Here is a 27,381-nt window from a genome sequence, read left to right as displayed (position 1 = left end):
TGGAAAGACCATTAGTATAGGGAGTGATGACAATATAAGGATGTTGAGATGTTTGAAGCAGATTATCAATTCTCCCCTAAATTAATCTGTTCTCGTAAAAGGAAGATCACCCATACTGATCATTTAGGACCCATACTGATATGTTCCATATTGTACTATTTCTTTTATATTATAAAGTGCATACTCTATATTCATCTTATAATATTCATGTAAAATATTGTTATTAATTTATTTACTTAAAGGACACATTATCTTGATGAATTGCCTCATAAGCTTATTAATTCTTGTTTATATATTTTCATTATAGATTTAATAACTGGATAGTATTGTTATTACTGTTATTACTACTATATGTTACCTGTCCATGCCAGTTGAGCCAAATTATTTTTTACCTTATCTGTGATCTACATTTTTTGTGGATTCTTTTAATATACATTAGAACATATCATAAATTATTATTAGAAATCATATATTTAGAATATAGAATTTGGCAGAAAGTATATAGATATTAATTGAAAAAGGAGTGCTAAAAATTATAAAGGATTCTTTAAAATACAACAGGTGGCATATTGTAGAATATAAGAACAAGGATCAAAAACTTAAGTGTTTGTAAAGATTTGCATGGAAAATATTCTTTTTAATCATTCCAAGTACAGTATACCTTATTTGAAATAAAGAGCTTTGATTTCAACCTGAGTTGCAGTCAATATGGCCAAAAGAACCTAAAAATAGAACTTAAGGCCTCTGCTTTAAAATCCCATAATTTCTAATGATACTTGTGAAAATACTTATTTCTCAATTTATATTGAAAATCAGTAATGCTTCCCCTAAACCTATTACAAAATAGTGGTGGTTGCTTAGAGAAAAGACCTGGACATTATATATTTTACAACATTTACCATATGATTTGAAGGCTATATCTTTTAAAAGGGTTCCCAGAAATGGGTGTTGATTCAGTTGAGTGTATTGTGTACTCTGTGCTTCTCTACAGGTGACTGAATGTAAAAAACTTTGTCCAGTGTAAACACCAGTATTGGTCTTGACTGAACTGTTTTCCATTTATGAATGAATGCTTATATTTTGGCCCTGAGTCTTAGTAATATTTCTCTGGTATAGTTGCAATGAACTTTTAGTTGTCTATGTATGCAGTTAAAGTGTGAAAAACAAATGTATTCAGAGTATTTTTTAATAAAATATGCTCACTGAAAATTTTTAGAAATCAAATATATTTTGATTGACATATGTAATAAGTTTGGGTATCTTATCTTTGGGGAGGATACATCCTTCTTTGGAAGAATTTAGTAGTGGTTTGATGTGTAATCAGGAATAATATTGTAGTTTATTGTTGTGATAACAACAAGCAGTTTGAACTTTGAGCTGGAAACCTTGATTTCTGGTAGAAGGTCTACTACTAATGAGTTTTTTCACTTCAGAAAAAAAACATCAAGTATTCCTGAAATACATATTCTTTTACCTATAAAAGACATACTTAGAATAAAAGATAAACTGGCTCTCATTTTTTAAAAAACATATGTTAGTTTTATCACATTTGATACAACTATGGCACTGATTGACAGTATTCCAACTTTATTTACCTCTATTAAAGTATCTTTAAAATAGTGATAATTGCTACATTGCAGAATTCAGTATAGCTATAAATATATATCTTGGCATATGATTAAAGATACCTTCTCCCCGGCTTCCCAATTCATGCCAAAAATTAAGCATCATTGTTATTGGTGATGGAGTGGAATCAGTATTATTATTGGTGATGGTCATATAATATCTTTTACCACAACAGGAAAGATAGAATTTAACTGCCAAGAAATACTGTGGTTGAAAGTTGAATGTCATCATGGAAGAATGCCCCTATTGAAATGACAAGAACAAAAATTGCATTCCCTGTAATGGTATCAGTTAGCATTAACATCCTGTACATTTCCTGGATGGTTGACAGAACTCTTGCAGTACCTTCTCACAGATCATTCCTTTGCCCAGTGGCATACTTCATGGACTAGTTTTCAACTAGAACCCTCTTCTTTTTAACAAACTTGGGGCAAGGTTGTTTATAATATTTGTGCTTTGACAAAAGAATATTAGACAAAAGTTTTCTGTGAAGATTCACACACAAAACAGAAGTTTCACCAAGAACCCTATTTAAATATTAAATTATTTTACTATGGACATGAAAATAAAGATCCTAAATCCCAGAACTGATTGCATGTATGCATTGCAATCAAGTCAGAAATGCTCTACTACTTAAATCCAAATAATGGTACAATAAAAGATAGGAAGACAAATTGTGTCTGATTCAGTTGTTGACATCCAAAAAAAAAAAACTCTCCTGCTTCTCTCCCAAGGTTTTGTCTATGAACAGTTTACTCTTGACAGCTCTATGCTGCTGGGATCTTAGGAGCTACTGGGATCTTCTTTCAGCACCCGTGGCCTCCCAAATCCTTCCCTTTAGCCACCCTGGGCCTCTTTAAAGTGACTCAAGTAACTACAGTGTCAGCTTCATCTTCATGGCAGCAAAAAATGAATTAATGGGCTGATGAGTAAATGGATTTGACATGACTGAGATCTGGGGAGCTTGAAGATCTGAAGGGAAAGTTTCTCAATTAGATAATGCTCTGTTTGGCATTTGTGGTTAGTATACATCACTTGACTCTTGGTCATTCGTAGAGATTCCTTCTGTTGAAGGCTGAAGTTAACTAAAAGCTCCTGTAAGTATAAACATAAAAAGACTTATCTTTTCTTTTCCCTACCGAACAATGGACTTGAGACTAGAATGTGAAAGCTTTTTACATGAGTGGCTCTGCTGATGATTTTTTTTCCTTATCATTCGTGTATAGGGATTATGAATTCACTGTAAGTTGGGGACATTTTTGTCATTTGAAAAAAAATCAGGCTTTTTTTATTTCACCTTAAAATTACTGTTAGTTTTACTGGTTTTCCAATACAGGTAACTGGGAAAGTCAATTGGAAGAAAATATTGATGAGGGTTAATACACTATTGGTCCTCGAAATATAATTTAAAATAAAAAGAATATTTTCATTTGGGAGCTGGGAATCATGTGGTAAATGTATAAATGTAGAAAATGTATAACCATTTTTTTTTTTTTTTTTTTTGCTTTTTGGGTCACACCTGGCGATGCACAGGGGTTACTCCTGGCTCTGCGCTCAGGAATTACTCCTGGCGGTGCTCAGGGGACCATATGGGATGCTGGGAATTGAACCCGGGTCGGCCGCGTGCAAGGCAAACGCCCTACCCGCTGTGCTATTGCTCCAGCCCCCGTGTATAACCATTTTTTTAAAAATCAGTATTATACCAGTAGATAATGTGACAAGAAAAGTTCTGTATTTTTAGAAAGTATCATTTCATTTTGATTAGTTTTTATTAAATATTTTCTCTAAATTATATATGCTTTCCACTTTTACCTCAACAACTATAACAATAAATTTAATATCTGAATCTGGTGTCTGAACAACAACTTCCTGAGGCTGTTAAAAATATGAGGAAACTTAAAGCCCGTTATAATGTTGCTTTCTGGTACAAGTTAATAAATTTATTTTGATTAAGAATCTACACTTTAGGCTCATGTATATCTGATCATTTTTTTAATTTATGACAAAGTTAACAGATTGTTGGGATACATTTTGTGGGTCACTGTGAATACATTGTATTTGTTTTTGGATCACACCCAGTAGTGGTCAGTGTTTACTCCTTGCTCTGTTCTCAGGACTTGGGTGGAACCAAGTGGGGCACCTAAGACCAAACACATTTTGGGCATATGCAAGGCAAGGCCCTTACCCAACTTTGCTATACCTCTGGCCCTACATTTTAATGGAATTTAGTAAGCACTTATGTGGTTCAGAAAAAAAATAGTGTTACTTTTCATTTACTTATGAAAGCAGAAAAATTCTTGCTCTCGCTGAGCAAATATATACTCGTTCCACAAACTTTCTGACAAACTAGCTCTTTGGACATGTGAAATTTGCAGTGACATCCAGACATATCCCTAGCAATAGTATAATTATTTTTTAAAATTTATCTAAATACCTATTCAACTAGGTAATGCAAGTTTTTCTGTGCCAAATTTTATTAGTTTTTTAAAACTTCAACTCTTTTATACAAGATTACTATTATTAAGTTTTTGGTTTGGGGGTCACACCTTGTGGTGCTTAATGTTTACTACTGACTGACTCTACATTCCCGAATCACCCTTGTCAGGCTCAAGGGACCATATAGGATGCTGGAGATGGAGCCCCGGTTGGCAGCATAGAAAGCAAGTGTTTTCCCTGAAGTATTATCTCCCTAGTCCTATTTTGTTGTTGTTGTTGTTTTGTTTGTTTTTTAGTCCATACCTGGCAATGCTCAGGGCTTACTCCTGGCTCCAGTATCATTCCTCATAGTGCTCAGGAGAGCATATGGGATGCCAGGGATCAAACCCAGTTTGGCCCTTGTGCAAGGGTAGTGCCCTATCTGTTACACTATCTTTCTGGCCCTTCTAAAAGATTCAAAATGACACAGAACCTCATGGAAATAATTTTAATGGCATTTCTACAAACATATATGAATAGAGAAAAACTGATCAATAACATATAAACTAGTTTACAATATTAAATACACAATGTATTAAATATACAAATATAGTTCATATAAGCAAGTTAGATACAGGGTCTTTAAAGAGATTAATAACTGCTTCAGTTTGAGAAATCTTTGAAAGCCTGGAGTTATTTCGGTATTGAATAAATTGGGTTTTCTTCCTCTTGGAAACTGTACTAAAGTTCCTTTTATATGATTAATTTCTGTGCTGAGCAAAGTGAAAAAAAAAAAAGTATGGGTCTTAAATTATTTAATAGTTGCTTAGTATATTTTCATCCAATGGGTAAATTCAAATAAGGCAAGATGCTCTTTACATAACATTGACCATTTTAGTCAAGAAACATAGTATTAGAAATTTTAGTCTCCTAATATTTATAATATACTAGAATATTATATAAGTTGTATGGAAAATTTTTGCCCTTATCTTTTCCCAAAATCGTGGGAATAATTTGTCAAATCCCTCTGCTTATTGCTAAGTGACACTGTGCTTCTAAACTGAGACTCCAGATATTATTTCATAGGATAATTTTAGGGCTTAAGCCCCATTTGATAACTGGTTATCTGTTAGTGCATATTTCCTTCCAATATTTTTTTCTATATAATTTTGTTATCTCAAAAGCAAATATTATGAACAATTTTTTTTTATGGAACTGAAATCCTGGTCAGAATTGGTCTTTAAAACTAAATTACTGAGAAAACAAAATGAAACACCTCCATGGATAAAATTGGTAAGAAAATGAGTAAGCTATACTAAGCTGAGGTTCATGAACTCTTATCAAAAGAGGGAAGCTCCTTCTTAGACTAGGTTGTTAAACTATATGAGTTTTTTTTTAAAAAGTCCAAAAGTCCAGCTTTTTAAAAAAGTTCTCATTATCTAATACAGAATTCATATAATCGTGTAATATTCAACAAAATATACCTGTAGGAAGGCTGTGACAAGGGAATTTTTACCCAACATTTTGTTTTTCTTCCTTTTTGTCAATTAATCCTTAACTTTTACCAGTATGGTAAAAATATAGAGAGGAGCTGAGTTGACTGTATCAAAGGCATATTGCCACTTGGATTACCTAAAACTCAGCTAACTGCCCACATTTTTTTTCATTTATTTCTTTTTCTTCAATATTGCTTGCTTTATCTTCCACATTTCTGTTTTGACTTTTTATATTTACATCATAGTATTTTTATTATCATTGATCCTCCTCGCCACCCTGCTTTTTGTGGTTGCTGTTAAAACTTCCTTTGCTGTGAATATCTTGTTATGGATATGTTAGTAGATTCAGAATGTAACATTCCTACTTCTGACCTGTTTTGAAACTATTGAAATGTGTCTTTGAAGCTTAGATTTTAGAGTTAACATGTCCTTTAGCTGTAAAACGACAAAATAATCACTAATTTAATTTTTGCATGTCCTGGACTCCCATCCGATCTCAAAGTTCTAAAATTTTTCATTAAATTATCCCTAAATCTTAGTTAATAATGATCATAGTTAAAGTAAATTCACTCATGACATTAGCTTTCACAATTGGGCTCTGCTATCAATCTTGATATATATTAAAGCTAAATTATGTGATTATATTATACTTGGAGAATATACAAAACTATAATTCGTAATCACGTTCCAAATCAAAGGCATGTGTGTAGATGAGAATTTCTGGGCTAGTACAGGAAAAATCAGTAACAAAAAACAAAACTAGTGAAAATTAGACTTTTAAATCATCACTACTTAAACATAAAGGGGGAAAAAACAGTAGAAATAGATGTGCACAAACTGAGAGAAAATAGAGCTAAAATATGATACCCTTCTTTAGAGACTGGCTTAAAGCTCTAGTTGTACATGGACTCCCATAGGAAAGTTAAAAAAAAAGAGCAGCAATACTTGACTCCATCTTGGATCAATTCATCAATTCACTTAGATACTCTGGGGCTGACCCATGTATCACTGCTAAAAATAAAACAAAACAAAACAAAACAAAAAACCTTTTAAAGTTTATAATTCTAAAACGCAGCCAGATTTAAAATGCAATCAACTTACAGAAAGGCAGAGAAAAATAAGAGATGGTAATAAAAGTTTGAATAGATAACTGAACTGAGAACTGACATCCAAAACAATTTCAAGATTTTAGTAAGTGGACATTTCTTCTTTGATTGAATTGGTTGTTTAATAAGTGAACAAGTTGTTCAAATAAATAAAACATTTATTTTATATGTTCAGGTAGATTTATGTTTCAAATTATTCATATCCTACCCTTACCTCTGTTTGAAAGTTGATTCACCTGCTAAGTTATAATACATTTAGCAAACTAACATATAAAAAATTGCACACAGATAAGCACCCATCAGCTTGAATTTATACAAGCAGATATTTTCTCTTGTTATTCTCTACTTTATTAATTGCTCCAATAAAAATTAGGTCTTTAATGATCAAGTGAGCGGTCATATTAAAAGAGGTGTTTTGTAGATTCAGATAATCTAACTAGAAACAAAGTATTGATTCTCTAGTTTTTATAACTTCAGTTGTGGCAGATTTATCAAAAAGGATGAATATCACCAGATTTTTACAAAACAAAATGCATTTAAAATTTACTTCCAGAAAGTGGTATTTCTGAGAAAGAAATGAATTAACCTAATAGCTAGGTGGGGTTTTAAAATTTAATTGCATTTCTTAAAAGGAATCCCATTTATAAAGTGAGTCAGCTTTTTTCAATTCAACTCTTCAAGGATACAGTTGTTGGATTAATATCCCAGCTGATTTTCCCCTGTTGCTTTTCTACAGTTCTTTCTGACACTTTTTAAAGGTTGTAGACTTTGGTATAACAATTTTCTCTGTACTAAAGCGATGACTGTATCTTAAAATATTTCCCCTAGAGAAACTGTCCATAGTTTTATTATTCAGCTATGCTTTCTATGTGACTTCTACCATTATGTAAAGTTATTACCTATAGAAAAGGTGTGTTAAATATTATGATGAAAATTTTATATTTCAAAGCCATAGGTTTGTGCTTTTGGAGTAAATAGGACTATAAATCTATGTTTGGACTTGATTTATAATGGAAATCTGTGAAACCTTCTTGCATTCCTAACCTAGGGTTAGATCATTTATTTAAAAACCATTTATCTCTTTTTCTTGCAAGGTATTTGGATGATCTACAGTGGAAAAAAAGAAAAAGAGAAAAACCAATAAAGTAGTAATAAGAATGAAGGCCTGAGTCAGAGAAGGGAAGTTTATTGGAAATGAGTCAATTTTAGTTAGTCAGTGTAGATAATAAAAAATGTTGGATAAACATATTCTATCAACTTGGTGACAACTGTCTTGACTCCAGGAAAAAATATTCCAACTTGTTACTCAAAAACATTTAGTACAGTTTTAAAAAAGAAAAGCAAATGGATGCTTAGGAGCAAATAAAAAGTGGCTGAGCACTTCAAAATCAGAACTCAGATCTCTATTTATCAAATTGACACAAAGTTAAGAAGCAATTGCAGCATGCCTCTCTCTTATTCATTTGCATACATGTTGTTTACTAGGCATGTTACAATTATTCTGGTTCATATAAGACATAGTCCTTTTGACATGAGCAGTCAAGGTACTGTGGTAAATTTTCAGGCAGCAAACTATGAAATCAATTTCATTATACAATAATATTCACTCATTTTCAAATATCCATATTCCTCAGGAAATCTAAGTTTTTGTGGTTTTATACATGATATAAGCTTCTTATATTTATTCTATTAATTTCTTCCGAGTCAAAAATTAGAACATTTTTGACAAAACATTTAAAACATAGACAGGCTCACTTCCTGTGGGTTTTCATTATACATTTCAATTTTTGTAACCTTAAAAGTGCTATAAAATATCTAAATGTTTTAAAAGGAAATGAGTGAATGCAGTGCAAAGTTCTGCCTGGGAAATTTTATAAGAACTATGAAATATTCATGTCTGAGAAAGAGTTCAGATGACACACCTGGAATATTTTAGGAAAGCCACAAATTCAATTTGACTCCACTGTATTCTTTCCTTTCACCTCATATTTTTTTTTTCACAAATTCTGACTTCTATTTCCATCTTAGGGTGGGCCAAAACAGAGGTTTGCTCTTTTGGCTATTACTAGCATTATGGCCACTACAAACCACTACTTTCATAAAATTTTGCATCATGTGTAGTTCTCTCTTACCTGTACCATCTAGGCTTTCCCTTAGACTCAAGATAATTGACCACTGAGCATTAATCCTCCCGATTTTATCTGTGGACTCATTCCACAGTGTGTTCCTAGTGCAGTAAGTGGCATCATAATTGACACGTAATCATGGCAATGCATGCAGGCCCTTGCCCTTGTTCTATTTTTTTCAGTAATGATGAGCTTGGCAGTGGCAAAAAAATGCATCTGAGTCCTAAATTCAAATCCTAGGAAAAACATGTCTTGTGTGTGTGCGAGGGGGGAGAGGGAGGAGGAGAGTATCCAAATGACTCTTTGTATTTCACTGAAACCTGAACTAAGATCCGTGGATTTCTCAATGAGATGGTTGATATTTTCATTTAATAAAGAAATTATGGACACAGAACAGAAATCTTAGAAAAGATTTGAGGGATAGTTCATTTCAACAACCAGCTTTTTGACTTAGCTCAATGCAAGGCATTTCTAGTAATGGATATTTAAAAAAAAAAAGTTTAAATGTATGCTTGTGAGGATTGGTCAAGCACATCATTAGCCGAAGCATTCTGGAAATGAGGATAGAGGCATACCACAGTCTACTTTAGTTACATGAGTTTAGTATTTAATGATCCTTGTTCAGAGCATAATACAATTGCTGAACCGTTTGATCTTTCTCTCCCCAAAGAGAGGGAACATTGGGGAACACCCAGTACTGAGTCCTAGAGAGTGAACACTGTATTTAGAGTTGTAGAGAGAAAAAAGACACGAACAAATGACACAGTCTAGTTCGTGTCTCCTCTGTTTAGAGAGGTGAACAAGATCTCTAATGTTCAGGCCTGCTGACTGCAGAGCTAGACCAGCATCATATGAACAAGCCCTAGTGTTGAACTATCCAATTGTATTTTGGTACAGAACTACTGAATTCCACCCCAGGGTTCCCTGAGCACTAATAGGGAGTCTTCCTTACAAGAAGGCTATGTTGATTGTTCAGTGTTTCATAGCATGTGATGAAAAAGAAAAAGTCTAGAATACAGGCTACTTAAGTTGCAGCTTTCACCTTAAAACAAAACAAAATATCTTTTGCTTTTCTCTCACTCTTGTTTTCATACAATTGTGTTTCTATAGATGAGGTAGAGCATGCTTTCCCATTCTGTTACCCTGTCTTCTACAGGACCACTTCACAGGCATCAGATTTCACAGCATAGGAACTGTCTGTGGGCTGTGCTTAATAGAGAAGGCCTCTTACAAGACTGGGTTCTAGCAGGGGAAGCATCAGAGTACAGCAAACTTCAGTCCCACATACATCAGCCTGTGCGCCTGTGGTGTTTACCGCCAGCTCTGATCAGAAGGCTGAGTGACTATTTCGACTCCGACGTAGGTAAATCTCAGACCTCTGTATTTTAAATCACGGATGCGTGTAGATGGGATGCAGAGAAGTAAGCATTGCCATGTTCAATGAGCACAAGTTGTACCTCCTGATCCTAGTTAGAAAGTTTCCTCAGGTTGCCAAGTGGAAAAGGCAATCGATTCTTAACTCTCAGTTGGGAAAACAGTGCGCTGTCATTTTGATTCCAGTCAGTAAACAGTCTGTGGTTGCCTGGAAAGAAGCTGCTGAAAGCTCAGTACCAGGGAGCAACAGAAGAAACAAGGCCGGGGGCGACCATATTATGACTCAAGAAATATTGATGTTATGGTAGGAGTATGGGTCAGGGATTGGCTACTGATCTGTGAGGGCTGTTTGCTTTCTCTGCTTGCCGTGATGCTAATTTAGCTTCATAAAAGGAAAAGCTTCCTTTAATTCTGTTATCTTCAGATTTCAATGATTCTGCTCCACTGTGTATTTACTTGTGGGCAAAGTAGCTTTTTTACTATAGTGTTTCTTGGCCCAAACCCCTATGAATAAAAAATAACAGTTTAATCCTCTAAAATAGAGAGATAAATATAGCAGAGTTCACCCCACCCCCCTCCACCTTTTCCTTAAAAATAAGAGAGTATACCCTTACTAATGTGCATGGGGCTTGATTAATTGGAGTAGAGAGGAAGTTATAAGGAGACCAACATATGTACTAGGTTAGAGGGTCCCAAATATATTTGGCCTAATGCCTCTTTTTCAGAAAAAAAATTAAAAGCTCCCCATTGAAAAAACTACTTCTTCAAGCTGATGAACAAAAAGCAGGCCCCAAATGCACTCAAAGTTGCTACCTTAGACCCATGGATCAAACACCCTGCAGAGGGCAATGCAGGCAACGCAGTTCTATATGAAAGCATCAAAATAAAGAAATGAAATTCATTTTGTTAATGCTTTAATTTATTTTAACTCTAGATACCAAATATTCCATCACACTGTCACTGTCATCCCGTAGCTCATTGATTTGCTTGAGCAGGCACCAGTAACGTCTCCATTTTGAGACTTGTTACTGTTTTTGGCATATCAAATATGCCACAGGTAGCTTCACAGACTCTGCCATGAGAGTGAGATACTCTCGCTACCTTGCTGGGCTCTCCAAGAGGGACGAAAGAATCGAACTCAGGTCAGCTGCGTGCAAGGCAAACACCTTACTGCTGTGCTATCGCTCCTCCGCTCCAGCCCATGCCAAATATTCCAAAATTTTGCACTAGCTACATTTCAACTGTTAAATGTCTACCACATTCAATGGGAATTTATTCTACTTGTTTTAGAAAACTATATTCAACAAATATAAAGTAATATCCAGCTTACTGAGGGAGGATATAAATTCAGTTCTTAACCTCATGAAATTTAATAGTAAATGTCAAAGCAATAAGGTATATCTTTTTTTTTCTGTTTTCAGGTCACATCCGGTAATGCACAGGGGTTACTCCTGGGTCATGCACTCAGGAATTATTCTTGGTGGTGCTTGGGTGACCATATGACATGCTGGGAATCAAACCTGGGTCGGCTGCTTGCAAGACAAACACCCTACCTGCTGTGCTATTGCTCCAGCCCCTATAAGGCATATCTTTAATAAGATCAGAAGTGAGCTAGAGAGATATTAAGAGGGTTGAGGTATTTGCCTTACAGGTGGCCAACCCTGGTTTGATCCTGACACCACCCTAAGCATTGCCAGGAGTGATTTCTGAGTACAGAGCTAGGAATCAGTCAGGTGTAACCCTCCAAAAAGACACACACAAAAAAACCCCAGAGAATTACAGATATATAAAATTTTAAAACAGTGTGTCCATCCTATATTTCTACAAATGAATGCAAAATCATTTCTGACTTGGATTTTGGCTATGATAAGCCTTAGAGTACAAGAAGAAATTTAACAGACAATTACTGGTAGAAATAATGCTTTAGCAAAGGAAATGTTTTCAAAAATCAGAGGTCAACAACTTAGACTTAGAAGGATATAATAGCAAATTGATCCATTTGATTAGATAAAAGGACCCAGGAGAGGATTTATGATCAGGTTGGAGGAGCAAATTGGAAAAAAACATAATTTTTACAGAGGCTTCAATTACTTATTGTTACGAAAAAAAAATGTCACTAAATTGGGTGTCTTTTTTTGCGCGTTCCCCCGAAATCTCTCCGGCCCGCGGAGAGACAACAGTGGAAAACGCTCCTAATTGGGTGGGTTCTAAGAGCGGTCCCGATCTGAAAATAAAACTGGTGAGGTTAGTAAAAGGGGGCTCAATACAACACGTGCTGATCAAGAGCGCCTTTATTGGCAGTCATGCTGGTTTTATACCTTTCTTAGCAGGGGATTGGTACATGAGTTGTCAATCATCAGGGAAGTGTCTTCTCAGACCAAATAAGGAAAGGTTCGGGGTGTTATTTGGTGGGCTTACAACATTCTCCAAGAGTCGGTTGAGAAATAGTGGGGAGGGGAAGACAAGGGTTTATCTGGCAGGAGCATCTGTCAGGAAGAATGTACAAGGCTTTTAGTGTAAAGGAAGGCATTCTACTTTACGGGCTTTTGGGGGCTCTTGGGGTCTCGTGGTTAACTGCCCTGGGCTACTTTTACTTCTTGAGTTTAGCTATTTCCTTTGTCACAAGGGCACCTGTGCCTCAGGTTATGCAAACGCTGGTAATGGAATTTTCCGGTTTGTCCAGGGTAAAAGTTTCGGGGCCCTCTTTTGTTCAGGGTCCTGAGCAGTCCCCAACAATTTTTTACTAGCCTTGGGACCTTAAATAAATTAGTCTTAGAAAATAATATTTCCTTTATCTATGAAATGTGATTATTAATCATATTTATCTCACTATTAATTGTAAGATTGAATGAGTTAATCAGTATCTGGCATGTCCTAAGTACTTAATTTATTCTCTCACTTACAATTATTATCTTCTTTAAAAATTTTTTGAGGTTCAAAAACTATTTATCTTTGCTAATAGAACAAAAGAGGACTGGAGCGATAGCACAGCGGGTAGGGTGTTTGCCTTGCATGCGGCCTACCCGTGTTCAATTCCTCCATCCCTACTGAGAGTATCCTGCCCACATGGCAGAGCCTCACAAGCTACCCATGGCCTATTCCATATGCCAAAAATAGTAACAATAAGTCTCACAATGGAGACATTACTGGTACCCGCTCTAGCAAATCGATGAACACGGGGACAACAGTGCTACAGTGATACAATAGAACAAAAGAGGAAAAGGCAATCCCCCACCAATTTAAAAAAATGGCTTTATGATTATACATAAAATTTGAAATCTAATCTCATTTTATGGCTGCATCACTCAGCATCTCAGAACTCAGACACCTGGGTGCTTCTCTTAATTTTGAAGTAGGGATTATTTGAGTAAATGTTCTATTTGCTTTATTTTAAAGTGAGCTTAGCATATTTACATAATGTCCTTAAAATAATTTATATTTAACTAGACTAAATAGTACTGCATTATAAGAAAATATGGTTCCTTAGGGAATTTTAATTTTGTCATTCTTTTATATTTTATCATCCTTATGGCTATAAAATTAATTTACCTTGTTTATTTATCCTATTCGATATAGGAAATTTTAGATATTCCCCAGATTTTTCTATTATAAACATTAAATAGAATACACATCTTTCCAAAGAGGGCTGAAGGGCTAAATATCCAAATAGTAAATCAAACTAAAAGTAATTTTTTTAGAAAAAAATATGAACTATTGCTTTACTCAAACACTGTTTGTTGGACATCTTTTATATGCCATGCACACTTTCAGTTACTTGGATGAATAGAACTGTCACTGTCACTGTCATCCTGTTGCTCATCGATTTGCTCAAGCAGGCACCAGTAACATCTCCATTTTGAGATTTGGTGTTACTGTTTTTGGCATATCAAATACACCACAGGTAGCTTGCCAGGCTCTCATTAATAGAATAGGGAAAAAAAAGAGGTGAATATCCCGGTGAATATCCCAGTAGAATTCCCTACTATCTAGTAGAGAAATAAAACGAAGAATAAACATTGAAAGTAACTACATAGGATCTAGTAATTTGATAAGCTCTTTATCAATAGTACTAGGTATGGAGCTGTGGAAAGTTTTGTAGATCCCTTTCATAAGGAAAAGCTTTGGCCAAGGCTTGAAGGAGAGGAGGGAGTTAAGTTATTATTCAGCTATTTAGAAGAACATTCCTGAGGGAGTGAACAGTCTGTGTGTGTTTGGCAGGTGTAGAGGTCAGGCATAAGCCAGCATTGCTGCAGTGGAGTGAAAGTAGAGATAACTCTAGCTGGACAACTGGAGAATCTTATCATCAGCCTTGTAGGTGATGGTGAGGATTGGGGCCTTTTTTCTGTGTCGCCCCTGGAGGTATCTTGGCAGACGAATGACATAATTTGATTTCTATTTTCTCCGAATCACTCTGACTGCTGGGGTGAAAATAGGCTCTCTGAAAGTCAAGCTGGAAGCAGGGAGATTGTTAAGAAGCTATTGCAGGCTTCGGTAAAATATTTCATAAATCATTTCAAGGTTCCAGGTTTAGAGGAATTACACCACAGGATATTAAATCAAAGAACAAATGAGACTGAGGGCACCATGAGAAATAGCCTTGGAAATCTTTGAGAAGCCATAAAAAATGAGAGCAATATGTTGGGCGCATTGATTCCCAACTTTGAATAAGACATAAAATTGTGGATGGGATAAACTCGTCGTGTAAAGAGTAATCCCTGAGCCAGCAGTAGAAGTGGATTATGTGTTTTTTATCAGTGGCTTTGTGTATCTATCAGAAATATAAGATGGGACTCCTCAAGGTATGTTTTAACTGAAAGCCCCCACCATATAATTCTGGTAGTAAAATTTAAGGACCACCACTAAAACTTCAGTTGGCAAAACTACAAGGCCTGAAAGATCCTTTTCATCTTCATGACAACTGATACTAAAACCGATACTAATTTTTTTTTAAAAAGATACAAATTCAATTCTTGACATTCATTTTCATGGATACATTAAGTACAGGAATCCTGATAACATGGTTTATAATATAGGGAGGATGAATTTCTAATTAAGAAAAATTCATCTTTTAAACAATGCAAAGGCATTTCACTTTTTTGTTGTTTTGTTTTGTTTTGTTTGGGGGCCATACCTGACTGTGCTCAGGGATCACTCCTGGTGTTGCTCAGGAGATTACGTTCAAGGAAAATGTCTTATCCACTATATTATCATTCCAGCTTCTGAGTTTGACTTTTTGTTAGATCTTACATCTTCATATAAAATAGTAGTAATTTTTTAAAAAAAATCTGTGCATAATAAAAGTTAAAGAAAAGAAAAATGAGAAAGTTTGTTAAACCAGACTTAAGAGGGCTGGATAGGTAGCACAGTGGGTAGTATTTGCCGTGCATATGATCCTCTGAGCACCACTAGGATTGATTCAGAGTCAGGAGTGATATCTGAGCACCACCAGGAAAAAAACAAACAAATAACTGGATGAATAAAATCATACTGTTAGAATGCATATTTAACTCTGAGACTCCTGGCCTCAAAATAAGTATATCACTTACTTTCTAGAGAGACTTTTCAGTATGTTGCTTCATAAATCTTGGTGATTCCGCCATTGAAACTACCTCCTTGGTAGGGGTTTCACATATTAAAGGCATATGAGGAGCTAATAGAGTGGGATGGTTGTAGACACTATGGAGCCAACCAACATTCCTACTCAGATGAAAGGCTGCTCCTTTTCTGTGGGTAAATGTTGCCAGGCACCTGCTGGCAAAGCCTTTGAGCTTCTCATTGAGCAGCTTTGGGTCACTTTAGCCCTTGCACAGACTGCTGAGTTCCCAGAGTTTCACAACCTAATCTTGACTTAGGTAAGTGTTGGTCTGGAAAATTCTGGAATAGGTGTGTCATCTTGTCACATAAAGGAGGACATATTGAATTGAAATAAAGCATAAAAGGTGAAAAAAATATTTAAAGAATAAAGATGTCAAATGATCATTAAAAACAATGAGGTCAGAGCCAGAAAGCAATTTAAAAAGCATTTTGATCTAGGAGATTGAAATAATAAATTGACAGGAAAAATAAAATAACATAAAAGAAAATATAAACAGTTAAAGTTCATTGTTGACTGATTATAAAAGTCTAATTATAGAAGTAGAAGCTGGGTAAGAAAATATACATTTAAAGTAGTTTTTTTCCAATGTTCCGTGGCTGGGAAACCTCTTTTCAGAATAAAGCCTAGGTTTTGCATTTTGAGTTACCACTTCATCATCTCTAGAGTGAATAATTTTCTCTTAATTTTCAAAATGTTATAATCTTGTTAATATTATTTTAAAAAACAGTCCATTTGCCATTTGGAGAGATCTTCAGATACAATGCTTAGATAATCTAAAAGTAAAATTTCTGAAACATCTTATCTCATCACCTCCTAAATGGAATTCACTGTTTAACTAATTTTAGCCATCAGTAGAAGACTTATTTGATTAAATTTTTATGAGTCTTTTGTGAAATTTAATTTAAGACATCTGTTGAGCATGTTACCTAGTTTCTGTTATGCTATCGTCTAAGAAAAAATATCTTCCCTCAGTTTAATTCTTAGAGAAAATTTGTCTTTTATGAACATCTTTTAAAATATATTGAAGCAACGTTGCATTATATAATTACATATGTTTCAGGAGTACATCATTATGTGCAACCGTATTTCATTAAGTTCACCATAAGATATTTTTTCCCTTAAGGTAAAAGCCTGTGATCTAATGTACTGTTCCTTCTTTTTATTTTTTAGCCTACTGAGAGCATTAGAGCTAAATTACAGTCATGATCATATGAAATATCCATCTCATAACTCCTAGTAACCTCTATTCTTTTCATTTAGTGGAGCTTTTCTCAAATGTACTCTATGTACTATTTGCACCAAATTTATTTTAGAAGCTTGTTCAAAATCCAGAGTTCTGGGTCTTCTCCCAGACTTTTTAAAAAATTATTATCTTTTCAAAATATTCAGAGAAATTTAACCTAGAAATCAGCATCTGTAGGGAGTAGCCCAAAAGATTTTTTAATGCCAGCTGAAGTTCTGAAGATCTTAAAAGAACTCTTTTCCTTTGCTCAAGTAATCCAATTTTATATCATGAAAATCTGTAAACCGTGGACTACCCTTAAAGATAGCTGTGGTGGGAATTTTATTAAGATAGAATGCAACTTGAAATTTGGGATCTAAATATGTATCATGAAATCATATGTAGAAATCACTATTATTTCCTGTAGGTATGTGGGATAAAAAAAATTCTCACTCCCATCCCCGAATTTGGAACCAACGTCATAAAATGTATTCCCTCTTATAAACAAATTGGAATAAATTTGATTTAAATGTGAATTGCTGATTTTTAATTATATCTATTGTTCTTTGAAATAATTATTAATGAACTAAATTAGTCCATTGGAAATTGTTGCAGCTAAAAGCAATATGATATCAGATTATAACTTATATACAAGTATATATTAAACTTTGACTTAGCATGCTGGCTTTTCACCACCTGTCTAAAATTTTCTCTTAGAATTCGGTTCTTCAATATGTTTTTCTCTAATCTTATCTAAGTCAACCAATCAAATAGGCCTTTAGTAAGAGAGGAAAGAGACCTAATGACCCATGCCATCAAAGTGCACCACACTTTCCACTAGTCTACATGTTTGGTCTTTCTATTTGAAGAAAAGAAATAAATGGGGAAGAGAAAAGCAGAGCCGAGGGAAGGAAGTAGAAGATAAAGAAAAGGAAGATGCCGGGAGTTCAGTAGCCTTCAGAAAAATCAAATGAATTAAGTAATTACAGTTGCTGGGCAAATGAGGAAGGAGATCCTATCCCCACTCCAGGATCGTGGTAGTGGTATTCGTTCTGTCAACTCTTGAAAATAACAGGTGTGCTCCTTTTAGCTACAAGACTACACTCTTTGCATCAATCTTGCTATATTGATTTAGTTCTCAATGTAAGTAAGATTTAAAAATCCAAATCTGGAGCCAGAACACTAACGTCAGAGCAAATTCCAAAGATGCTGGCTTAACATGATCTAAGTTCCCATTCTATACAGATTATGTACCAAGAAAGCTGATGCCAAGTCACAGAAAAGTTCATCAGGAATGGGATATCTGTCAAAGATTTGTGGCAAAATGGCTGACTTGAATAAAACCAAAGAATACCTTCTAAGGATAGTGTAAGAACAAATTCCTAGAAGTGGCCTGGCCTGTGACTTTCCAGAAAAAAGTTGTTGTAAGTATATCAGCTACCTAAACTACTAGTGGGTATAAGTTTATATGTGTGAAAAAGAAGCAAAACTCTATTCTAATAGACAGCTTTCTTGGATGAAATGGGGCTGAAAAGGCAGAAGGATGATTTCCTTACCCTATAGTATTTTGTTCCTCCAAGGAGACAAACACATATAGCCTTAGAGATGGCCTAAGGGAGTGGAATGGTGCCAAATGTTATCAATATAAGAGAGATGAAACAGCTATTGTTTTGTTCTTTTTAAAGAGAGATGCCCATCCTGCATATTGCATAAAACATATAAGTATGTAATTTATTACATTCATTGGGTAACTGGTTCCATAGTTCACCTGTTTGTGTGGGGCTAAAGGACTTTCAAATATGGGATTCACTTTTGATTATAAACTGGTTTTTGGATTGGCACATTTTTTTAATCAACAACCAATATAAGTTACCTGGTGTGTCAGCTGCAACTAACTAGAAGTGCTGTCTGAAACTGCATTTATCAAGAAGGATGTTTGTTGAACAGAACAAGTAATAAAGAGGTTGTTTGGATGCAAGAGCTGAGCAATCCATCAAGCACTCTCTGTGATCTACCACCCTCAAATGTGTCTGCTTTGCCCACAAAATGACATTTCTTCCAGTTATCCACTAAATGAAGTAGTGCCATACATAAATCATACACAAAGCAATAAGGTCCAGAGGACAGAGAATTATGTCTCCTCCTTAGGGATGAAGAATTATTTATAAGCACTTATTAGGCAAAACTACCCTTATATACTGTTGAACAGAATTAGATCAATACCTATTCCTTAACTAATAATTGGTAAGAGGTTTGAAGACATATGATGTTGAAAAATGTAAAACACAAAGTTATTCCTGTTTGTAAATATTCTATAGGAAAATATAGAAGCTATAGCATCAATAATGTTGATTTGTCTGTTATAAATTTTAGCTTATTAGTAGAACTTCTCTCTCTTAAAGAATAGAGTTACCTAATAAGGACAAAATTACAGAGAACACAATTCTCTAAGATCATGTTATTATATGCAAAAGGAAAACATTATCTAAACACAGACATGCACACAATTTTATACTCAGCTATTTTTTTCATTCCAGATACATATTGAGCCCACATAGAGATAAACAGAAATAGAATATCTTAGTTAAAACAATTATAAAATAAACCAGTATGACATGTGGACAATTTGTGTTTATTACATTTCATTTGTATTTGACATTTTCATTTTGTATGGCATTGCGATATCATTGTTATAGATTTATCAACCTCCCTACACTTTGATTTTTTTCAATTTGCAAAATAGAACAAATAATGGTCTTGATCTCATAAGATTAAAATAACAATTGAATACATGAATTACATTATATAATGTCAAAAACATAGTAATAATTTAACTTACTTTACCTATTAAATTAGTTTACCTATTATTATTACTTTATCCTATTAATTAGGTAAGCACACCAAACAGATATGCCTTAAAACTATTAGATATATGGAAGAAGACACTTATTATGATTTTGAGAGCATTTAGTGATAGCACCAATAATGTTGATTTGTCTTCAAGAGAGAGACATAGCACTTCTTAGAAATATAGCTGTATAAAGTTTGCAATGTGCTTAGTGCTCTTTGTGTTCCTTTAATAAAATATTATATTTTGTTACCTCTGTAAGTACTAGAAAGTCATTCACCAAAAATAAAAGATGTTTCAGAAAATGTTGATGTTTCTAAACTAGGATAATCAATATAATCATTTTGCCTTATATTTGATGTCTTTACTATAATAGTTCTTTTTGTTGACACCAAAACACTCAGCTTCCCTTCTTGAGTAATGAAATGATTTCTCCCTGACAACTTGGTCTCATCAAGGACATGAAATGTATCATGGAAATTTTTTTCCTGATCCCTCAAGTTGTTTGACACAGGGCAACTTTTCATTCTTGAAGTTGACAGATGTATAGCCCTGGACCTAATTTTGTTTCTATGGGAACAGACTAGAACTAATTGATTTTGTCTGTAATATAATCATTAAAAAAACCTATATAGAGAGAAAGAAAAGACTATTGATACTATTGGTTCTAAACCAACACAATTTACCAAATTCTTATTTTGGAGATGAGACAAGATAAGAACTCACTTTTAAAATGTGACTAGTAAAAACATAAAAATACTTTCTTTGTGATGCCATAGCATATCATTAAGAAATACTATACACATTTTATTTTATATACATTGTATATTTGCCTTCTTGTGGTTTCAGAACATGATGTTGGTATCACAGGGTACATATATGTAAACTCAGAAAATTGAATTGAGCTATACAAGTCTATTTATTTGTACACAACTTAGGTTTTAAAATCAAATCACACAATAGCGAATTCAAGATAAAAGTGTCAGCTGTAATAGGAGAAAATCCATCAAGAATAAAAAATGTGGAAAATTCTTTTCTCAGAGCAAAATTTTTGCCAGCATATATTGCAGCAAAGATTACTTAACTTCTTTGGGCCTGATTCTCATTTCTTTCAGAGGCAGGGCTTGGACTAAATGCCCAGTCCAGTTATGTCTATTTTTTTTAACCATCTTGAAAATTCCTCTTTTTGGCATCTATGTAATGTTCCTAACTTAGTTTTCAAATATTCTCTATGTTCTCTCTCTCAAAAATTGTGATCACAGGAATAGTCTCTGCTTCTTCATCCTTCCATTTCTCCCCTAGACAATACAGTGCATATTCTTAGCTTCAGTTTCAAACAGCGACTCCTTAGTCATCATTTTCCCAGCCCAGGCGGCTTTTCTGATTCTCAGACCTATATTTTAAATATACATCCAGTTGTCTCACAGGCATCTCAAACTAAGTAAATCCAAATAATGGTATTTATTTCTATACCCTACAAACCATCTTCACTTCTCTGTTAGGTTAATGAGGACTGGTGGCTTAAGCCAGAAACCTGTGAATGAGCTTAACCCCTGAATTCTTCACCTTTTATATCAAGTCCCTCACAAAAGTCACTGATTTTCTCTCTCCTAGTTTATCTCAAATACAACCTCTGTCCACTATTTGTTTTCTCCCTAGATCTCTGATCTTCTTCCAGGTACACTTTTCTATTTAAATGACATCTTAATTGTTGGAAGTATTTGCCACTGTTACCCTGCCTATCTCCAGTATGCAGATAGAAAACCTGAAGATGAGAAAGAATGAAAAAGAATTTGCTCAAGGTCAAGCAGTGAGAACTGAGCAGAGTCAGCTCTTGAATCTGTTCTGCTTGCCTTGGCTGTGCCCTTAAAAGGAGCTGTAATTGTATCCCCTTGCCCTCTCCTTTAGAGACCCGGTATCCATCTGCTTTCCTCTCCAGCAGCTGTTCTCAAAGTGTGGCTTGCAGACAACTGGGGATTCCTGAGCCTTTTGGGGATGGAGGGGCGGAGAAGTCTACCCTTTTCCTGATAATACCAAGATATCATTTACCTTCTTTTCCCCTCTTCCTGCTTTGGTATTTTCAATGCAAGTGCAAAAGTTACCAGGTTAAAAGCTACTAAAGCCTTAGCAGGCATTATGACACAAAATTTTATGTCTTTGATACAAAATGCATGTTTAGGATACAAAATTTTAAAACACATGTTTATGGGGGTCAGATTTAATGCAGAAATATCATAGGAAGAAAATTTACAGAGGGCATCCTGAAACACTGTGGTGTCTCAGGGGAAGCACTTGTGTGATTGTGTGAGTGGGGAGTTGAATAAGTCACTCCTCCCCCCACCACCATGCTCCCTCGATCCTCCTCAATCTGGAACACCATTTTTGTTTGAAAGAACCGACAAACAAACTATGGTTATTTAGATTCAGGTATTTGCCATATATGCTCTCAAAACTGAGCTGAGGAAGAGCCTGTCACTCCAGGAAAAGCAAATGACACCATTTATTGTCAGTGTTAAAATGGAAGCTTTTAAGTGGAAATTGGAATTTTGGAGAACCTTTACCTGTCATTGGGAAAGTGACAGCCTCCTGATACATTGCTGTTTTTCTGTTGAAATTAAGGGAGATACTAACAAATGTGGTTTTTAAAAATGTTGTAGAATATAATTTGTCAAAAATTGCAAATCAGCATAGCTGTGTGCCTATATTTTTCAAATGATCCACATGTGATGGTACAAAATCCATCCAAAGTATGATTAATCAATAGCTCACTAATATGGTTTTAGATACGATATTAAAACTAAGAAACTAGTATTTGTAGAGTTTCAGTGTTTGTCAGATAAATTCATAATTCCTGATTAAGCATTTAAAACATTGCTTCCTTTTCCTACAAAACACAGACACACACACCACAGCTATTTTATCTATATACTTAAATCAAATATAAACAGATTGAAATCAGACACAGACATGAAACTTTAACTGTAGTTAACTGTATTCCAATAATGGGAAATTAATCCAAATGAAAAGCTAAGTATTTTCACTCTTCATTTAGGATGATACAGTAAATTTTACTAAAATCTGCTTTATATATAGATTTATATTGTATGTAAATATACATGTCATTCTTTTCTAATTTTCTATTCTGATTTTTAGCTTGGTATATATGGATGCATAGGTTTGTTTCCCCATATAAAAATGGGTAATAAATTTTAACTAATCAATATGAAGTAAATGAAGAAACTAAAATACTTTGAGATAGTTACCCCAGGTTCATTCTGTACCTATCTGCCCTTTTTTTCACTTCCCATATTTGAATCTTCAGATTGCTCATATTGTTCTCCACCTATGATTTGCCCTCAGTGCTATAGCAGACTTTGGTGATCTACAGCATATTTAATTTACTAATCCTTTCTCTTGCCATGACTTTCTTGTCCAGGCTTTTCTCCAGCAATGATTAACCACTTGTATTCCTTCCAGACTTTCCTTCATCTTTCTAATTGTTGAACTTGTGCATTGCTGACTCTATGCCCAACATAGCTACAGCAACATTTTCCTAGCCATGCTCCTTCAGTTAGCACCACCCAAACTAGTGGGTCTCCCACTACTATACAAGCTGAAGCCAACATCACTTCATCAGGGAAACTTCCTTAAACCATATCCTGTCCCCTCCACTAGTCAGAATAAAAAAATATTTATTTTATTGACCCTCAGACAGTAATCAGCTGTACATGGTTGTATGATTTTTATTTGAGTAACACCTTTCTCTACCACAGGACTTCTAGTGCCATTAAGAGCAGAGTTGTTTCCTTAATAGATATTTCCTCCTGGGAGATGATAACATTCCTTCTAGATTTAAAATTCTCTAGTATTTACATATAGTATTGTATATTACATATTATATATTATATTAATAAAGAAATGCATTTTTCTTTGCTTTGCTTGCTCATAAACATTCAAGAACTTTAATTTTTTCTCAAATAAGCCCTTTTATTTATTTATTTATTTATGTATTTATTTATTTTGCTTCATGTTGTTTTATTTTTTTCCATCCATTGTTTTTGGGGGGTCACACCTGGCAATGCACAGGGGTTACTCCTGGCTCTACATTCAGGAATTACTCCTGGCGGTGCTCAGGGGACCATATGGGATGCTGGGATTCGAACCCGGGTCGGCCTTGTGCAAGGCAAACGCCCTACCCGCTGTGCTATTGCTCCAGCCCCTTTCCATCCATTTTTTTTAAAAAAATTTATTAGTGAATCACAGTGAGGTACAGTTGTAGACTTAGAAATTTCCGTGCATGCGTTTCAATTATACAATGATCAAGTATCCATCCCTCCACCAGTGCCCATTCTTCACAACAATCCCAGTATCCTTCCCAAGATCCCCACCACATCCCTGCCTCTGTGCCAGGGCATTCCCTTTTGTTCTCTCTCTCCTTTGGGGTGTTGTGGTCAAACATTTTAATTTTTAATCAAAGGAATTATCTGCTGGGATTATTGTTTGTGGAATGAGGGTTTGGACCACACTAGGCAATGCTAGGGGTTAGTCTCAGATCTGTGCTCAATGGTCTTTGCCTGGTGGTAGTTGAGGGACCATAAAATGTCGGGAATTAAGTCAGGTTCAGTTCCATAAAAATCTAGAGCTTTAACCCCTTTATAAGTCTTTGTCCCTGCTCATTAAAAAATATTTTTATTGTAGTTTAGACAACATAATTTTAATGTTGTTAATGCTAGTGGCTTTGATGTACATAGTTACTGCACCTCACCACCACCAAAGTGTTTAAGACCCACCACCTTATGCTACGTCTTGTGCACCATTTCAGTCCCCTCACTCTCTCGCAACTGATTGATAATTTCAATCTTTATTCCAAGACCAAGTGTTTGTAATTGTTCCATACTGTCTATTCCCTTTCTTTGTTTCTCTATTTACTATAGATGAGTGAGCTCATCTGTTTTTTCATCCTCCCTCTGACTTATTCTGCCTCATATCATTCCTTCCTGACCCATCCATATTGCAGTGAACTGCAAGATTTCATCTTTTCTTATAACTGTATAGCATGTCATCATGTGTAGTGGGTAGAAAACAAAAGTGGATTCTCTGGTCATATAGAAACTCTACAATTTTTGTTTTGTTTTGTATTTTGGCCATGCCCAGTGGTACTCAGGATTTATTCCCTATCAATGCACTCAGGGGTCACTCCTAGCAGGATTTAGGGGTACCGTATAGAGTGCCAGGGATTGATTCAGAATCAGACAAATGTCAGGCCAGCTCCATACCTGCTGTACTAAATCCCCAACCCCAGTTGCCCTATTAGTATATCTTTCTGAGAATTCTCCATACTTTTTGCCAATAAAACTTAACCAGACAGCATTCCGACCAATAGTGCAAGAGGTTTCCTTTTCACCACCTTTCTTACCAACACTGATTGTTTCCAGTCTTTTTGATATATGCACTTCTCAGTGGTATGAGATGATCTTAGATATTTTTTTCTTTCATTTTCATCCTTGCAAGGGCAGGATAGAATTTGGCATATTAAATTTGATGTATTTTAATAAAATATTATGCACATATATTCATTACTAATATATATTCCACACCAATACATCAGTAAGAATTAATTTTTAAAACTCTACTCTAATAGGAATGTAAAATTATGTAAGAGCTATGTATAATGAATTCACAAAGAACAGGAAAGAAGAGGAAAAGAATTAAAATAGAACTGCCAAAGAATTATGAGAGGTTTCTAAACAGCAACACTGCAGGTTAACCTTGGGGAAGTTCTGCTCACTCTAGTTGTTAATGTCTCAGTCTTTCTAAGTCTTGGACAGAAACTAGGTCAACTTGAGAGGAAAAAGCTGAGACATTTTGGCCCATCTTTTAAGATTGTGGCAATAGAACCACAAGTTAGGAATTTCAGATATATTTCCTTACTTCTTTTGGAACTTTTTAGTGTAGCGCTTCACATGTGAAGAAGTGAAAGAAATGTTTTTTAAAATATACTTTGATGATTTTGTGATGGTGACTCATTGCATGTAATACTAGAGAAATGAATATAATCTATGAAGAATGTTGAAATGTTTCTACATAAGAATTTTCACGGGGACTAGAGTGATAGCATAGCAAGTAGGGCATTTGCCTTGCATGCGGCTGACCTGGATTCAATTCCAGGATCCCACATGGTCCTCTGAGCACAGCTAGGAGTTATTCCTGAGTGCAAAGCCAGGAGTAATCCCTGAGCATTGCTGGGTGTGACACAAAAAGCAAAATAAAGTGAGAAAAACATAAAAAAAGTTTATAAACATTTATAGTCACATATATAATCAGGTATTTCAATAACAATTTGGTTGAGAAAGGTTAAGTGATATATATAGATATATATGTATATATGTATATATATCTATCTATCTATATATATATAGTCACTAACTCAGTACAAGCCAGATCTCTGATTCAGATTTCTGCATGTTTTTATTTTGTTGTCAACTAAAAACCTAAATCAGTTTGACTAAATGCTTATTATAAATATAACCTTTCATTTCTCCTAAGAAAACATTCATTTTCATTGAAATGATTGAATTTTAAGATATTTGTCATGCTGTTTCATCAGCATTAAGCACTTTCTGAGGAAACTTTTCCATTCAGTTCATGAGGAATAATGAAAGACAAGAGGATTACACATCTTTGGGTACTGAGTCTGCACAAGCAAATTTATTTCATACTTCCTAGAGCTTGGTTGACAATGTGATCATCGCAATTAACATAAAGTGACTGAAAACATTAATTCCACTTTGTGCTGTCTAAAATAACTTTAGAAAGTAAAAACTATCTTATGATTGATTTTTTTATGTAGCAGAATAACTTTTAAGCATTCTGAATCATATACCACGTGAGGGAGTTAAAAAAATAATTCCAAAGTAATTCCACAAATCAGAATTTCTCTTAAAAATTTATATGGGAAATGGCACAATATTTTAACAAATATGTTATTAATTTTATAAAATTTATAATCTACCTTTAAAATTTCCATAAAATAGAATATATAATAACTTAATAAAAAAGAAGCTATAGTTATCAGTTTGTCATTGTAAGGTTCAGAGAGAAAGTAATTGTTATTAATGTAAAATATCACTGTCACTGTCATCCCGTTGCTCATTGATTTGCTCAAGCGGGCACCAGTAACGTCTCCATCTTAAGACTTATTGTTACTGTTTTTGGCATATCGAATACGCCACAGGTAGTTTGCCAGGTTCTGCTGTGCGGGAGGGATACTCTTGGTAGCTTGCTGGGCTCTCCAAGGGAATGGAGGAATGGAACCCTGGTCGGCCACGTGCAAGGCAAACACCCTACAGACGTGCTATCACTCCAGCCCAATGTAAAATATAAGTTGTATTATTTTTCTTATTACTATAAGATCTAGCATTTATCAGCTGTAAGTTGAGAATTTCTGTGCACTGAACTGCTAAGAATTGGAAGGTTCCTTAGGGATAAACTACTATGGAGACTAGAATAAGTGCGGAGGCAGAGGCAGTGTGGGTGGTTGGGAATAGGAAAATGTCACAGATAACTTTGATG

The 27,381-nt window shown here is 34.8% G+C and overlaps 1 protein-coding gene across 1 annotated transcript in view; it reads left to right on the top strand.

The window, feature by feature from the left end:
• The window catches only part of SCN3A (sodium voltage-gated channel alpha subunit 3), a 123,655-nt gene that overhangs the window by 657 nt on the left and 95,617 nt on the right, over positions 1-27,381 (top strand). The gene's annotated exons all lie outside the window — the stretch shown is intronic.

The sequence above is a fragment of the Sorex araneus genome, chromosome X (genome assembly GCF_027595985.1).
Source record: "Sorex araneus isolate mSorAra2 chromosome X, mSorAra2.pri, whole genome shotgun sequence".
Lineage (NCBI taxonomy): Eukaryota > Metazoa > Chordata > Mammalia > Eulipotyphla > Soricidae > Sorex > Sorex araneus.
This window is presented reverse-complemented; position numbering and strand designations above follow the sequence as displayed.